The sequence below is a fragment of the Talpa occidentalis genome, unplaced genomic scaffold (genome assembly GCF_014898055.3).
Source record: "Talpa occidentalis isolate TD23 unplaced genomic scaffold, MPIMG_talOcc4v2.1 talOcc4.12, whole genome shotgun sequence".
In the NCBI taxonomy this organism is placed as follows: domain Eukaryota; kingdom Metazoa; phylum Chordata; class Mammalia; order Eulipotyphla; family Talpidae; genus Talpa; species Talpa occidentalis.
Window position 1 is genome coordinate 91,978,137 of NW_023601212.1, and position 15,780 is coordinate 91,993,916.

The 15,780-nt window shown below is 42.2% G+C and overlaps 1 long non-coding RNA gene across 2 annotated transcripts; it reads left to right on the plus strand.

Annotated features, from left to right (window-relative positions):
* Window positions 1-267: 267 nt before the first annotated feature.
* LOC119240195 (uncharacterized) lies at window positions 268-14,609 on the plus strand. Of its 2 annotated transcripts, none has more exons than XR_005124101.2 (3): window positions 268-399; window positions 12,182-12,309; window positions 14,188-14,609. It is a non-coding gene; the product is annotated as an uncharacterized LOC119240195 (long non-coding RNA). The 2 variants fall into 2 exon arrangements; XR_005124102.2 differs by having other exon boundaries at window positions 12,248-12,309.
* Window positions 14,610-15,780: the final 1,171 nt, after the last annotated feature.

Sequence of the window (15,780 nt, forward strand, 5' to 3'; positions counted from 1 at the left end):
TCCTCTTTCTACCTAAGGAATTTTGTTTAATGTTATTATCAAAATACCAATTCAAAGAAAATTCTACCTTCATGAACATCTGTTGTCTCTGATTAGAAACCACTCAGAATCAAGCCATTTTCCATCTTGCCTCAATATTAACTGCAGACACTATGGCCAAGTTCTTCCAAATAACTTATAATAACATGGGATGTTGCTTTAAATGTAGATGCAGATGAGAATTCACCATAGCAACTTGGAATGCCAGGAAGTGAGATGCATATTGCAAACATGGAGGCAGCTGTTCAGTCCTGATGCTCAGAGAAATGGGACTGAGAGGAGACACATCCACAAAGGCACACCTTGAAGATGCTGAGGACTCTGTTCCAGACCACCACGTACAGCAAATATCGCAATAAAGTGAGTTACACAAATTTTTGGTTTCCCAGTACATATAAAACTTATTTGCATATAGAACCACTACATTGTGTATTAAGTGCTTGATAGCATTGTGTTTAAAAGTATTTTATTGCTAAATGATGTTAACCATCATCTAAGCATTCAGCAAATTGTAATTCTTTTGCTAATGGAGAGTTTTGTAAAATCTGTCATATCTGCAAAGAACAATAAAGTAAAGCTCAATAAAACGAGGTATGCCTGCACAGATCAGACATGCATATAGATGGAGATATTACCAGAAGGAGTTAACTCACATGTCAGTGGAGACTGCTCAAGGTTTGTATCTGGCAAGCTGGAGGCCCAGAGAACTGAGGGTATGGGTCGGGTCTGAGTCCAGTGGCCTGTGACTCAGGAAGGCAGACTAACTTCCAGTCTGAAGCCAAGGGCCTGAGAACCTGGAGAACGGATGGTGTAAGTTCCAATCCAAATCTGTATCCGAAGGAAGGGGACTAACATCTCAGCTCAAAGACAGCTGAGCAGAGAGCGGTAATTCTTTCCTACTCAGCTTTTTATTCCATCCAGGCCTTCAACAGATCAGATGAGGCCCATACACTGTTTGGGCAGGCAAGCTGTTTGACTCAGTCCACTGATTTAAATGCTAATCTCTCCAGACACACCTTCATAGACACACCCAAAATGGTGCTTAACCACCCTATGGCCCCCTCAAGTTGACACATTCACCACCACAGCAGGGGTCTCCCTACATCCCCAGTGCCCAGCAGTAGCCTGGCAGTCTGAGACCTACTACCAGGCATTGTATAACAGAATTTCTATAGAAACTATTCCCAAATTCAAAACCCCTGGCTTGTTCATGTCTGGATCCCAAGTGAGTGGACAGATCCTAGGTTGTGTCACTGAACGTCAGAACTTTGAGGTGAGGGGGATCTTTTTGAGCTAAAAGGGATCAAAAACACCTCTTGGTTGAGCCCAAGGGTTGGCATAATTAAATGATTTAGAACTCAGTCATTTGGCAGCAACTTCGAGCCACAGTTAGTGAGGAATGATTAAAGAATATTCATAGATCCAACTACAACATCTGGCATGGAGAAGGCGTTTAATGCATATTTGCTGGACAGATGATTGAATGAACAAAACAGAGAACATCTCAGTAGAGGCTGATTAATAGCAAAATGATAACAATTACAGCTTTCCAACTCATCTAGTCCCCATTACAACTCCAAGATGTTTTATCCCCATTTTACAGATGAACAAACCAAGTTCAGACCTTTGTTCCCAGTCGCATACCTGGAAGAAGCAGAGTTAAGACTGAACTCAAGATGGCCAAGGCCTAATTTTTTAGATCTTTTATCATTTGGTGTTTGGAAGGGATGAGAGGGAAGGAGCAAGCCTTGGAATGGGCTCAACAGGACCTCACCTCTCTCTTTCTAAGACTGGGAAACTGCTGGTATGTAAGTTAAAGTGTGTGTTCTGGGGACAGGAAACTTAGCCTCAAATCCATTGCTTTCAAACTCTGTGACCTTGGGCAGGTGACTTAGCCCTTCTGAGATCCAGTAAGATGCAGATGACAGTAAATTGTGGAAGGATGGGATGACATAATAGGAACAAAGCTCTTATCTCAGTGCTTAGGACCTGGTGGGATGACAATAAATGGTAACAAACTTATAAACAACAGCACACAGAATAGCAGCTATAACTCCTGGTACCAGTGAGGGAGGCGGAGACAGCTTTCAGGAAGAAGTGGCTTCTAACATGGGTTCTGAGACAGGAAGCTCCATCAAAGTCAGAGCAGAGAATATCCCCCAAATTGGGGAGGGGTGGGGAGCTGGACACTAGCTATGAAGAAGCACAGGTGTCTAACCTTGATGCCTACCCTTCCCTAGCCCACGTGGCAGACAGGACAGGAGAAGCACCCTGGGCAGGTAGATAGAAGAGGCAGCTTGCCAGCTCATACCCAGCAGCCGGAACCTGACAGCCTTTTTCCGGCAAGTCTGAGGCCACAGCCCAGGTGACTTCACTCCGGGATGTCAGCTATTACACACTTCCCTCAAATCACCACAGACTGAATTCCTAGCCACATCCTCCCGACCTGTCCTTTAAGGCAGAGGCGCTGTTTGAAGGGACCAATCAGAGGCTGCATCTTAAATGCCATTCCCCATTGAGGCAGCCTCCTCCCGTCCCCCTGAGGCCCCAGCACACCCAGACAGAAGTGCTTGTGTTTGAAAGGTTAGGTTTGCCTGGGGCAGTTAGGCCAAAACCCAAATTTAGAGAACAATTTGCCGCTGGTAACGAGCCATCTCTCAGAAATGCACTGACCAGGCCAGCCGTCACCCCTGCTTCTGCGTTGCTCTACCTGGACTGGATGACCTTGAGGGCCCATGATTTGGAGTTTAGTGACAGTTTCTGTGACTCTAGGAGGGCCCCGTCCAGCGGGGCAAGAAGCCAGAGAAGCAAAAAGCCAAGAGGAGGGAGATTGAGTCTCTCGCTCCTTTCTCCCTCTTCACCAACAGAAGGTCCACATCCCCATTTGGCTTCTCAGACTTGGCTTCTCAGAGTGTGGTCTTGGGACCGACAGCAGCAACATCACATGGGAACCCTTGGAATCTCAGCCCCCCACCCCAGATTTACAGACTCAAAATCTACATTTCAGTTTCCAGGACCAGCCGCCTCCCTCCCCAGCGGATGTCCTGACTTGGTTGCCAGCTAAGGCAGCCAGCAGGGGAAGGACAGGGCGCTCTGGCCTCTGCTCGTCCCCTGTAGGGGCCCTGAGATACCTAAAAACGCTGGTGCAATGAGCAGAGCCGGGGGGAGGGTAAAAGCCAGCGCAAGGAACCAGGAGGCCGCTTCCTCTGGAGGTCTGTGGCAGTTGAGCCTAAAGGTGGTGTCACCACAGGCTTTCCTGCCAAGCCTGAAGAGAGCACACACAGGCCCATCGTAAAACCCATCACTGCCCCGTCCCTGAGGCCTGAGGCACCAGAGAGAAACTAAACTAGACATAAGCTGACAGCAGTAAATATTCTAGCAGACCCTCAGGGCAGGAGAGACCCCGCCTACCCTCTGCCCTCGAGCACCAAAAGACTCCGGCAGTAGCCTGCCCCTATAAAGACCCTCGCTCCCATGTTGGGGCGTGACTCTTGGCCTGCAGAGAGCCATAGCCTCAATAAAGCCCACTTTTGCCTGATACTCTTGGCCTCCTTTCTTTTCTAACAAGACCAGTTGCAAAGCAAATGCTGTGACAGAGTTGACAGCTGAGGCCAGAAGGCAGCTTCCGCAGCACCTCGGTCATGAGGAGAGGGTGCCTGCACGGGTCTCGGAACTCCTTGATGTGGTTTTGGCTAAGGATGGCAAATTTCGTGAAAAAGCAGGGAAGCTTTTGAGCTCCACCATTCCAGGGGCCATCCTGGAGAAAACACAAAAGCAAGTGGTCAAGCCGCTCATTGTCCTTCTCTAAGTAATAAAATATTTGGGGGTTAATTTCCAAGTGTTGAAGAAAGGCGTTGACCGCATCAGTCACTGGGCACCCTCTTCTTCCAGGACAGGCATTTGCAGGAGAGAAAGAGGTGCGACCAGAGGCTGAAACTCCCTAATAAATTACTCCTTGTTCACGCAGAAGGAATGACCAGGGAGCCTCCAACATCTCCCACCCGCTAGAGATGCCCCCCACACCCCCATGACACCTGTGCACCCCTCATTATGGACACTTGCCTTCTCTCACCTCACCATCTCTACTCCATGCCTCCTCAAGGAACTGGGCACCCATCTTAAGGCATGGGGAGAAATCCACCCACCTCAGCTCCCTACCTGCCCCAGAGTTGGAGAGAGCTTTGTCCCAAATATTTCCTAAGGCTCTGACCAAATTGTGACTTCATCCTACAGAAAGTTGAAAGCACCCCTAGCTCTTAGAGGGTTTCAAAGACTGATAATTAAAGAAGGGCCATTCCCTAAGTACACAGAAGCATTTGCTAAGCCTAATTCCCAACTAAAAACAAATCCAAAATGAACGCTAACATCTCCCCAATAAGGGACCCTAAACAAGGCTGATGCTTTGACAGAACACAGAACCTTGGATGTGAGAAGCTGTGGTGATGGCCTCCTAATTGCTCATTCAATGTTCTATTGAAAGCAAATTCACATCCACTCTTGCCTAATTCAAATCTCTCTTTCACACAACTTCAGAGTGATATTTTATAAAGCCAGATTCTGCAGTAACCTTCCAGCTAAAGCCTTAGGACACAGAACCTGCATGACATTGTACCGCTCAAGGATTTAAACTTACTGAAAAGCCAATAAACAGAAGTGGATTTGTCCTTGTACTTTGTAAATTAATTAATCAATTAATTGATCAATTAATTAATTGGTTAACTAATAAAAATCCAAGTCTGATTATGTCCTTCTCCTGCCTAAAACCTTTCAAAGGCTCCCATCACACTTAGGATAAAATCCTAGTCCCCATGTATGAATTGTGAGGGTCTCCATGATGAGTGCCTCTCTCCTCCTTACCAGCACCACCCTGTAGGTCTGGGGAAGAGGGGGCCCCACAATTTAGATGGTCCACATATCACAAACACACAGAAAAAAAAATACATCTATTAAAGTACACGAAGGCAACCCTGAAGATCACTTGAGATCTGACATTCAGCACCAGCCCCGGGGGAGCTATACCTGAGAAACATCCACCCTGGTGAATAATATCATTCCAGCCCCAGAGAAAAGCTTCTGCTCTGTGACTTTAAAATAAAAGGCAACTGCATTCAAATGCCAAGAAGGATTGTCTAGGGGGCCCCTGCTGATTTGGGGAAACAAACATTGCCTTTGAAGGCAGAAATTTCAGCCCGGAAAACACTTAGGCAAAAGAAAATACAAATTAATTAACTTGTCAGTCCTTCCACTCAGATAACACAAATGCAATATATTCTTACAAAATGAAGCATTGTTTCCTCGTAATGCAAGTGACTGTTCTCTTGCTTCCCTTCATGTTTCAATTCCTGGGTCCAGAGGTAGTCACGAACTAGCACAGCGTTTGCCCTGGTTGGACGCAGCAGCTGAGAAGTACTTGGCAATATGAAATGACTTCGATTACTCTGCCATTTGTATGTATGTGGGTCTAGATGCCATTCGTGAAGACTGTGAAGCCTGATGGCTCTTGGCATTGACAATGAGTTCAACTTTGAATGCTAACATGATTCGGTGTTAGAATTTAAGTTCCTGAAAGCAGAAGCAAATTTCCGTTTTATTTAAATAATGTGGATTTGGATATTCATTAACATTTGTATTTTACTCTTTAAATGTAATAGGTAATTGAAAATATTTAGGCATAAGCTATATGGCCCTACGTTTGATGCTTTGAGCACTGAAAACGTTGGTGGCTGACTGCGCCACACTTCCAGTCTCATCAGAATGCATTAACTTCCTCAAATGCAGGGTCCTTTTCCTACCTCAGGACATTTGCACATGCAATCCCTTATCTAGGTCATCCATCCCCTAGACACCCTTTACCTGGATAATCCCTCCTCACACCTCACATCCCACCTTATACTTCTCATCCTTTAGTGATGCAGCAACAAAGAATCTGTCTCTCTGTTCCAACAGATAAGCTCTCCCATTTCCTTTATTTACCCTCTATGCTTAGAACTTTGTTTTCCTACATTCTGAGGGAAAAGAGCATGATGGGACCATATCATCTGAATGGCTGGCCACCTGGTGATGGCGAAAGCAAGCTGGTGCCAACCAGAACCTCCAGACATGTGTCACAGGTGGACATGCTGTCCCCACCCCCTCCCTGTCTGCTCCCTTCTGACTCTGATCACACCCTGCCAAAGAGCTGGACTGGGACCTTCAGACATGAGTCTGCTGCCTCCTCAGTTTGTCAACAAATGAAACTGCTTTCCTTCTCCTCAAACTCTGTTTCCTTCTATTGACAAGGGCAATCCAGGAACATCAGGAAGCTCCCGGATTCCTCTGGCCAGCTTGGGTTCCCTTATCTTGCATACCATCACACCTCATCTTCTCTTCCGCATTTCTGTTTCCTTTCTGCCTTCCCCAGTTGGCGTAAGCTCCCTGAAGGTAGGAACTATGTCTTCTTCAAGCCTCTTGCTGCAGTAGACTAGCAATAACATCAGTGACTAAATGATTAACCATCCTGAGTGGCAGCTCTGGCTGGACTGAATGGTAGTGACTTGTTTAGGTTTCTCCAGCTGGACCATGAAACAGAAACCAAAACCTGGGGCCCTCTGGGCCACATTTGGCCTGCAGAATATTGCCCACACGATCCTGTCAATTTTTTAAGTAACCGCTCATATTAAGAACTGGGAAAAATACACTTAAAGTGAGATTTTCCATTTCTCTTGATAAAGAAGAAGGTTTGGCATGGTTCCCACGTGGCAACGACCCCCTGAACAGAAACATCTCCAGAGAGCTCTGTTGTCCTGACTGCAGCTCTCATCTACCCCATTTCACTCACTCCAATCGGAAGCCCGTGGCAGAAACTAATAGTCAATCACCAAACTTTACTCCTCTTCTTCCTGAGTTCACAGCTAGATTACACTTCACAGATGCCTTGCAGTTGGCAAGGCCACATGACTGAGTTCCAGCAAGTGAACTCTAAGAAGCGATGAGGGCCACTTCCAGTCCTGAGCCACAGAAACCTTCTATACTAGTTCCTCTCTCCAGTCGTGTGTCAGCTGAACATTCCAGGGCAAGCCTAAAAGATTCAGTAAATATGGAAAAGTCCCCATCACCTCGTTCCTGAATGATTGCAGAGACGCCCCTGCTGCCCCTCCACCCCCCACCCTACCACCCACAAAAGACTTCCAAATTAGAAAGTAAAACAGTCTCACTAGATGAAAGTCACCGAAAAAATGGTTGTTGTTTTTTTCGGGGGGTGTTTGTTTGTTTACAGTCCCTTCTGTTACTCGAACACAGTTCCCACAGGTATTTGAACTTGGGGTCCCTGAATAAGCTCAGAGAAGACAGAGATGATATTTCACTCACTCCTTCTACAGTGCTTCGTACAGTGCTGGGCCCATAGTGAATGGCCAAATGGTATTTTTTGAATGAATGAATTACAAGAACAGAAGGAATCCATGCATACTACCAGCAGAACAAAGACAGGCTAACCTCACCTCCAATATCATCAGTTCCACACCACCCTGGCCCATCACTGGCCCCTCTTAGGATCCGCCCCATTTGGCTTTAGGTATCCTTTATCTTCTTCACTTTTGTGGTCCACACCTGCGCTAAGGACAGCAGGAGGTGACCTATGGAACTGGAATGAGGAGACAGTCATGAAGTTGAAGCAGCTGCTTGGAAAATAAATTGCATGTAATCACCCGTTATTCCAATTCTAATCTCATCTCGAATCTGCTCTCCAAATTCCTACTTTTGCTCCCTCGCTCTTGGCTGCAGAATGCTCTGGAATTAGAGCTCCATTGGACAAGAGGAAGAACAGATCAGAATTTACCTTCATAATCATGAATCATCAACTATTTATTGCATAACCAGTTTAGATAACAGTGAATACCGCACAATTTCTGTGCTGCACCTTCTGGTGCAGGCATTTAGAAAGGTAGCAACTAATTTTTTACATCACATCTTAAAAAACCCCATTAACTGGTATAATTTTATTTAATACTTGCCTATGACATACACAGGCAAAATAGGGATGAATGTTCTTACTGTACTGATGAAACTTTTGGTAAGGACTTAACATGCAAACTTTCATCCAAAGCTGCAACAACTCTATGAGCACATGCTATTAGCATCTTGCCCATTTTCCCAGTAAGAACACTGAAGCCTAAAAAGATGAAGTGATTTGTTTTGGCCATGAGTTAGTAAGAGGTTGAGCCAGGAATTAAAACCCTTTCTCTGATTCCAAGATGCTCACCAGTTTGATATTATCCATTAACTCTTCTTCACTAGCGTGTTACTTCTGTCATGCAAATGTCTGTTTCCTCTCCTAGATTATGAGTGACTCAAGGCACAGACCAAGGCATATCCATAGCACTCTCCCCAGTTAGCACAGGCCTGACACTTATGTAATGAGTGTGGGATAAAAGGAAAGAACAAGAGGTTAAATTACCTGTCCATAGTCACATATCTGGTGGTAAATTCCAGGCCTGAGACTCAAAGACAGTCCTTCTAAATCCAAGGATTTTTCAATAATAATAATAGGAGTAATCATAATGCCAGCTATTATTTATTGGGAATTCACATCAGGCAATTTTATACAAACACTGTTTCATTTAATTCTTGGTATAAGCTTGAAAAATAGGTGTAATAATACCCTTATTTTGCAACAGAGGTTCAAAGAGATTAAATACTTTGCCACCCAATTTGCCACCCAGCTAATAAATATCAAAGCTTCAGTCTGTCATATCCTGGTTCCTTAGTGCTTGCCAGCTTCCTCCCCTGAGAACTGGATCCAACCTCTGTTTGAATCCTTCCCTTCCCATAACCCAAACCATGACTATTACACTTCTGACTACAGGAACCCATTACTCAGAGATCCCTGCATTGGAAATCCACCTGTATAGGGGGACCTTTGAAGAGAAGGGACCCTCTTCAGAATTAAAGCAGAGGGGCCAAGAGCATGAACTTCTGAGTCAAACAGTTCAGATTCCTATGCTCCCCTGATTTCTAACTGCAAAATGGTAGTCAGGGTGTCCCACCCACCCATGCATCCATCGATCCATCCATCCATCTATCCACCCATCCTCTCATTCCTTTTCATTTATTAACCCATCAACCTTGCATCCTTTCTTTATTCCATCCTTGGACCATCTACCCTTCCATTGTAGTTTCTTGTTCCTCCATCTCGTCTTCTTTTAATCCATCTTTCCATCTATTTACTCAACAAACATTTATTGACCAAATACTCTGTTCCCAGATTATTGAGTTCTGACTTTACAAAGATGGGTGTGATTCAACACATGACAGTATGGTGGTAAAGAACAAGGGTCAACAAGCAGAGAAAACTAAGAAAACATCTGAGTTCAGTCACTTACATGCTGACTGCCCTTAGACAAGTTCCTGAATACTCTGTGAGCTTCAATTTCCTCTTACATTAAAAGGGAGGGAGGGGGAAAAGTTGTAGCACATAATTCATAAGGGTGTTTATGAGAAGAGAGAACAAGCACTTAGTGAGTGTTCAGACACCCTCAGTTCACACAGTCTACATAATACCTGTTCCTGTTCCACAGAAAAGGGAGACTTGTAATTAAATAAACATTATTTAAATTATTATTAAAATAAATTAAATGACTATTAATTAGATTATTGTCTATTTTAATATTATTTAAATAAATTAAGAGGGCCTCCTTGGTAGCGCAAGGGGTTAAACGCCACACTGTGGAGAAATCCACGGCCTCTGCAGCACGAGTTCTATCCCCAGCCGGCCAGGGAGAAATCCACATGGCGAGGCAGACCTCTACTGTCTCGCCTGTTGCTCCCCTCAGCAGTGTATTTCAGCCAGTCTGCCTGTTTTGTTCCCCGCTCTGTCTCTGGTGGATCCTCTCACCACCACCACCCCCACACCTGTGGCCTGTGCCCCAGCTCTTGTATGCATAAATAAATAAATATTTAAAAAATGAAGTGATAAGAGACCCCTAGTGGGAGATAACAAGCCAGCATGGGTCACCAAGGGAAGTCTCCAAAAAGAGGAATATTCTAGCTTCTTTTCTCATAGAAAGGCATTTCCTCAGATTAGATGCATTCTTAATTGCTTGATGACCTAAAGGCATTTAAGAAAATTTTATAGCTAATCACCCTTTTCCTTTCCTTGACCAAGGTCTTCACCAAAGTATTTTCAACACTCCAATTCTTTGTTGATGTCCTATATATCCATTTCTGAGTTTGATAGATCACTACTCTCTTCATTATTGCATCTAGAATGTCCTTGGAACTTAATATATCTTAGACCCATCATAAAATTTCATCTAAGGTGAAAAGCACCTTACACTTCTGCATTTGTCAGGAGGAAAGGCCCAGGAAGATTAAATGACTTGGCCAAGGTCACATAGCTATCCTGGTAACACAACTGGAACCAGATCCAAGTGTTCGTGGTATCCACTACAAGTTTACTTCTGGCCACTATGCTGCCCACTTTTATTTCTCATGCCACCCAACACCAAGCTGCCCTAGTCCTCTTTTTATTTATTTCTTTGTCTCTTCCTGATCCAGTGGCAAGTGGGGTGTAAAGTTGGGAACCAAATTATGTTGAGAAAATTACTTTGCCTCACTAAGTCTGTTTTCCCATCAAAATTACTTTGATAAAACCTACTTCACAGATTTGATGTGAAGATTAAAAGATAGAATTTAAATGAAAGCACTTTGAGAAATGCTATATATTGTCTTCTATTCTCATAACCTATAAGTGGTGAATTCAGACTTAGCTCGATATGACTGCAAGGTGTATACACTTTTTACTGCATTTCTGGCATTTAATAGATACTTAACGAATAAAAGAAATTGGCTTCCAAGAAAGTCAAGTAGATGTATTTTTCTCTATTCCTTCTGCTGAGTACAACTGAAGTTCACAGACATCACATTTAAAGCAAATATAAGTACAACCTCTATTTCTACCTGAAACTAATAGGATGGCATTACACACTTCCCTGCCAGAGCATATAAAAGAAAGCCAGCTAGACCAGAGGTTTCAATTTGATTTAAAGATTTCTAAAACAATACAAAAATGTACAGGCTTCAATTGAAAACCATTCATCATACCAAGAACCTGGAATATCTCAAACTGAATGAAAATACTATAATCAGTAGATGCTAACACCAAGATGTCAGAGCTGTTAGGATGATCTGACAGGAAATTTAAGGCAGACTTTGTAAAAATGCTTTATGATCAATAACAATCAAAACAAGTGAAAAGAAAGAAAACCTTGGTAAATAAATAGAAAGTGTCAGCACTCAAGTAGACTATATGAAGAAAAACTTAATAGAATTTTAAAAGTGAAAATTACAATAACCAAAAGTTAAAATGCACTGAATGGGTTGAACAACAGAATGGATGGAAGAGAAAAATAATAAATGAACTAGACAATAGAACAATAGAAATTACCTAATCTGAATAACAGAGGGAAAATAGACTGAAAAAGGAAAAATGAACCATGAGCCAGGGGATCTGTGTACTATAACTAAGCTAACATTCACATCACTACAGTACTCCCCAAAATGAGGGAAGAAAGACAGAGATGGTGTGTCTAAAAGGTTACTCAAAGAAATAATGACTGAAAAGTCCCCAAATTTGGTAAGAAATGTAAATCCACAGATTTACAGAAACTAAGAAACTCCCAAATACAAGATATCCACACACATAAATTTCTGGAAACTAAATACAAAAAAAATACTTATAGAAAAAAAATCCAAATGACAGACTATCTCATCAGAAAGCACTGAGGCTAGAAAGAAATGGCACAATATTTTTCAGGAGCTGAAAGGGAAGAACTGTCCATGCAGAATTCTATACCCAGTAAAAATGCCCGTCAGGAATAAAAAGGAAACTCAGACATTCTAGGTGAAGGAAAACGACAAGAATTTATTACCAGCATCCTAAAGAATGGTTTAAGGAAGTTCTCTAAACAGAAAAGAAATTTAAAGAAAGGATCTTTGTAACATTAAGAGGGGAAAAAGAACAAGAACATGGGTAAATTCAGTAGGCTTTTCTTCCAGAGTTTTCTAAATTATGCATGATATTTGGATGAAAATAAATAATCATTATAAGTAGAGAAAAATATTTGAAAGTCAATTTTTAATATTTTTAATAAAAATATCTTTCCAGGGCATGTGTATTATTTAGTCTCTCCAACAACTTCATTACTCCATTTTTCATATGCTCTCTATGAAGGTCCAAAGACTAAGAAGACCCATCTGTGATACATCACTTCTCCTTGGTCAAATACTACCCAGGTAAGTCTCAATGCACCCAGAAAATTCCTTGTCCAAGAAATTTGCTTCAACATTTCTAACTTGGAACCCTTTCACTGCAAATGACAGATACTCAGTTCGAACTAGCTTAAGGCAAGAAACTGGAAGATCAGGGCTGGTGCAAAGCAATGGCTAAAGTCAGTGTCTTTATTGCCCTCAGTTCACTCACCATCTATTTCTTGTGTCAGTTGCTTCTTTCTACATACCAGTTTTATGACCTCCTACCTGGACTTTCTCTGAGTTGATATCATAACAACCCTGGACCCAGAATAGAAAAAACTATTTTCTCCTCCACCTCCCATTGGGAAAAAATCCAAAGTAAGAACTCCAAATGGGTCTCTTCTTCCCTCTGGATCAGTCTCCTAAATCTATACCTGGAAGGTAGAATCTTTCAGCATAAAAAGAATCTGGAATGCTGGGCAAAGAAAACCTGTGGCCTGTGAAACACCTATAAAATGTGAAGCCAAAACAGGGCTTGAATATTCTCCCACTGACTTCATCTTCCTTATATAAGAATCTCTAAGGAATCTGATGATGACAAGAATTCTCAACCTCAGCTCTACTGACTTTATGGGCCAGGTAATTGTTAGTGTAGGGGCCTGACCCACACATTGAAATATATTGAACAGCATCCCTGATCTCTCTTCCCATTAGATGCCAGTAGCTGTGCTCCACCTCCCAGTTGTAACAACCAAAAACATCTCCAGACAGTGCCAAGTGTTCTCTAGGGAGCAAAATTGCTCCTGGTTAAGAGCTGCTGCAGTAGAGGAAGGACAGGACTGGAAAAAGAGGGCATTTTCCCAGAAGTTATCATCAATGTGAACATTTTGAGTTTGGGGAGGGAATGATAAGGGAAGGATGGAAGGAGATTGCGGTGTATCCTGCACCACCTATATCATTTTCCCATTAGCCCCTTGGCACCAATTAATGTATCACATTATCTAGTTGTCACATAAGGGAAGAGTTAGGGTCCCAGGGCATATGAAATAGAATGAAGCATATAAATACTTCAGTCTGGGAATGTGGAAAGGGAAGGACTATGAATTTGGACTCCTTAATGGATGAGGTAGATGGTGGTAATTCAGCATCAGTGACTATAATCTGAGGGAGCTGAGCAGTGTTTCTTGTGTCCAGAACCAATTGTTAGCCATACTAACAAGAGTGATCTCTTGTGATTCAGGGTTTTCATTGGATTTTCTCGGACTCAATCTTATTTTATTTTTCCCAAAACACTGTTTAGTGACCAAGAAAAGCTCTTGTTATACTCATTTATAGTAAAGGAAACTGAGACCCATAATATAGGAAATTGAAGCAATATTGCGTGAGCATTAAAAGTGTGAGGAAGACAAATCAGTCTGTAATGCTAGGCTCCACCCCTTACTAGTTATTTAATCTTGTCAATTTATTTACCCCCTTATCTGTAAAATCGGGTAATATAGATTGTCATGAGAATTGAACTGGCTAATGCAGATAAATATGTATTATAGTATCAAGCACTTAGCAAGCACGTAATAAAAGGTAACTATTATTATCACTATAGTCTTTGGAATTCTAAGAAAAATAAAACAATTTAGCCAAAGTCTCACACCCTGATGGGTTGGGTCCTTAAATTCAACTTTTTAATATTTGATGATATTTTATTATTTTATGATGACTGAGACCAAGTATGAGGGATAAATACTGATTGTCTAAGAGGTGTTTGACATCAGTAGTGGGGCTAGGGGAGGGCAGTCTTTTGGGACTTGGACCAGTAAACTGTAGAATCTGATGTTATCTCTTATCTCTAGGTAAATAGCATAAACATGAAACCATAGCTGTCCCATCATTGTATATTTAACGATCTTTTGATTTTGTTTACAGCAAAGTTTGAAGAAGAGTTTGACAAAGTCTATAAGTCAAACAACCAGAGCTTGAGCAGAAGCAATTGACTTTAAGCCAAATTCCATGCCATCCACAGAACTAAGAGAAAAGGGAATGCCAAAACTTTATTCAGAAGTAAGAGACTCATCAACAACTGCCTGGACCATATTCAGAAGACAGGGGTCCATCAACGAAATCCCAAGAATCTGGTTATTTGAAAAAAGAATTCTCCATGTATGAGCCAATTTGTAACTAGCCATTCGGATTTTGCTAAGCCCATAACTGACATTCTGAACGTTTTTTTCCCTCCTTTCCCTGTTTCTATAAAACCAGTACAAGCCCCTATATCGGGGAGATGTGTTTGAGCTTTTTCTCCTGTCTCCTTACTGGTTGACCTTGCAATAAACTCTTTCTCCCCTCAAAACCCGGTGCCATAGAGATTGGTTTCTGTGCATGTGAGGCAGCAAGTCCTTTCTCTGTAACAATAACTGAATTTAATTTTATTGTAGGTCATTCCATTGATGTTAGAGAATTGCTTGATGTGGGGAGCCACACCTTGAAATTGGCATCAAAATTATTATGTACTGTTGTCACCAAAAATCTATGAGACTGATGGTTATGTTTGAGTCACCTCATCATTGACTGACATGAACACCAACTGACCTCAAGCATTTGAGTGATTGGAGCTGTGAAATCCCAAACTTCCTTATTCCAGAAAACAAAATGATCTTGTGCCAATAGAAATTAGGGAGCAGCCAGAGCTGGCCTGGAATCTTTAGTGTCTAGGTGATCTTAACCATAGTGTTTTAACTCTTGGGCCCCCAGTATAATGGTTCTGGAGTTGATCACTCAGGTTCAAGTCTTGGGTATGCCACCTACTGGTTGTGTCACCTCATATAATTTCTCTGAGACTGATTCGTCACGTGTAAAATGAGGAAAATAGCTTAATCTACCTATTAGAGAGGTGGGGATGAAATGAAACAAGTCATTCATTCAAAGAATAGTTACTGACACCTTCTCTATTCCAGTCAGGTTGTGGTAGTGATAAGACAGATTCAACAGATTGCACTGTTCTCATGGAGCTTACATTATAGCAGGTGATACATGCTGCACAGATAATTAAAATAACACTTAGTGGTGATCACACTATAACTTTGTGCATAACATACACAAAACTGGAAGTTTTAGCAGAGTTGAATAATGGTTGAGCAGAGGGAACAGAAAGTGCAAAGTCTCTTCAGCAAAACAGTTGTGTATGATAGTGAAGGAAATTATACAATATATACAAAGTACCAAAAACATGGAGAGTCCTCAAAATTTTTATTCTTTTCACCTTCCCACTAAGATACATATTGCCCTCTAATGCTACATTTAGACCAGAAAATACTCTCTAACGGATGGGTTCTGACCTGCATTTTTTTTTTTAATAGAGGCATGTTTTATTTATTTATTTGTTTGTTTGTTTACACATGCACTGGGCACAGTCAGAAGTGTGGGAGGGTGAGAGAATTCACCAGAGCCAGAGCAGGGAGCAGAGCAGGCAGAAGGACCGAAGTACACTGCTGAGGGGAGCAGCAGGCGGCAGGAGAGGTC